Source organism: Echinops telfairi, unplaced genomic scaffold (assembly GCF_000313985.2).
Source record: "Echinops telfairi isolate 266 unplaced genomic scaffold, ASM31398v2 ScPeMD7_5;HRSCAF=22, whole genome shotgun sequence".
Taxonomy (NCBI): Eukaryota; Metazoa; Chordata; class Mammalia; order Afrosoricida; family Tenrecidae; genus Echinops; species Echinops telfairi.
The window spans coordinates 29,617,075-29,619,087 of NW_022103901.1; the positions used below are offsets into that span (position 1 = coordinate 29,617,075).

General features: G+C 61.0%; 1 pseudogene; it reads left to right on the top strand.

Moving 5' to 3' along the window:
• The first annotated feature begins 6 nt into the window (after positions 1-6).
• LOC101653667 lies at positions 7-1,611 on the top strand (annotated as a pseudogene).
• The last annotated feature ends 402 nt before the right edge of the window (positions 1,612-2,013 follow it).

Here is a 2,013-nt window from a genome sequence, read left to right on the forward strand (position 1 = left end):
GACAAAATGCACTACTGGAGCCACTTCTGTGGGGGCGCCCTCATGCACCCCCAGTGGGTACTGACCACTGGCATTGTGTTGGACCGTGAGTATCAAGGGATGGGAGCCAGGGCGCTGGGCTGGGCTCTCCCAAATGGACCGTCCCCACAAGGAGATTGAGGAGGCCTTGGAGCTCGGGGTGCAGCTTCAAGAGCAGCACCTGTACTATGAGGACCAGATTCTGCCAGCCAGCAGGATCATCGTGCACCCCAACTTCTACACTGCACAGGGGGGCGCCGACATCACCCTGCTGGAGCTCTAGGACCCTATGAACATATCCAACCACCTGCAGTGGTCCCCTGCTGCCAGCCTCAGAGAACTTTCCCCCTGGGACACTGCTGGGTGACCGGGTGGCGCGATGTGGGGAGTGGAAGTGAGCCTCAGGGGTGGCAGAGAGCTTGCTCCTGAGAGGCCTTCATCCTCTCCCCCATGACACATGGCCCAGTTTAGAGAGCAGGAGCGGGTGGGTGGGGGGAGCAGGGGCCCCACCTGTCCTTCATCTGAGGGCCTCTGACCCGTTTCCCTGTGTGTGAAATGGGTCCGGAGTTAGGTCCTGGGCTGGGGTCCCCTAGAGAGTGAAAAAAGATCTTAGGATCAACCTGGAGGGTGGCGGGGATGGATGGACGGCCCCTGCAGGCAGCTGACACACTACACCCCCCCACCCCTACCCGCCCCCGGCTGTGTGTCGGGGAGCAGTGCTGACCCCAGCAGGCTGGTCTCAGAGCTTCAAAAGGCTCCTTCTCATGCCTCCCTGATCAAGAGCTAAGGCTTGGAATGCCTTGCTGAAACATGGGTCCTGCTGGGCAGGCCCTGGTCTGTCACACAGACCCCCGGCCGACAGTCACTGGAAGGACCAGGAAGGGGCTGCCCACCCCCAACCTCCTGTGCTGGGAAGACATGCTCTTCCCGGAGGGAGGGGCTCTGGGTGGGTGGAATTCAGCTCTGCCCCTCACCATCATGATGCTCTCCACAAACCCAGGGAGTCCTCCCCAGCATGGGCTGAGTCTGGGGGTGTCCCACTGCCAGTTCCCCCCTCGATGTGATCCTGTTGGGCAGACATGCTCAGCAGACAGCTCCCCCAGCCACAAGACAGCAAGGAGGCTGAGCCCCTCCTGGGGCGGTGACAGCTCAGGGCATTCTTCCTCTCCTCTTCTCCACAGCCCCCCTGCCTCCACCGTTTCCTCTGAAGGAAGTAGAGGTGCCCATTGTAGAAAACAGCCTCTGTGACACCAACTACCACACTGGTCTCACCACTGGGGACAACATCCACATCGTTCATGATGACATGCTGTGTGCTGGGACGGAGGGGCATGACTCCTGCCAGGTGAGAGCCCTTGCTACCCACCTTCTCACAGTCTCACCTGCCCACTGCCTCTTGGCCATCACTGACCCTCCCCTCCCATAGGGAGACTCTGGAGGTCCCCTGGTGTGCAAGGTGAAGGACAGCTGGATGCAGGCAGGCTTGGACAGCTGGGTCGAGGGCTGTGCTCAGTCTGACCAGCCAGGGATCTACACCCGGGTCACAAACTCCCTGGACTGTTTCCACAGCTATGTCCCCAAGGAGCCCTGAGCTCAAGCCACAGAGCCCCCAACCCATCTATCCCCACACCTCAGCTTCCTGCTCAGGGGCCTCCACTGATGTCCCTCCCTACCAGCCGGCTCTGCCCCTGATCCCTCCCACCCTCACCTGAGCAGGTAGCAGAGGTGTGGGAGCCACTTATCCCCTCCCCACGGCTGTGTGTCATTAAAGTGCATGGAAAGCAGGTGACTTCTCCCACACACGTGTCATCCTGTAGGCAGCACCTCGCACTCAGGCCCACAGAGCAACATGCCCCTTGACAATGGTCACCAAGGACAGCCAGGGTCACCAGTCAGGCAGGCGACAGAGGCAGTCCCTGCTTCAACACACGGTGTTCCCCAATCTCAAGCCCTCAGTGTCCTCCGCCCCCATGTGTGTGGGGCTCCCTTTGGCCC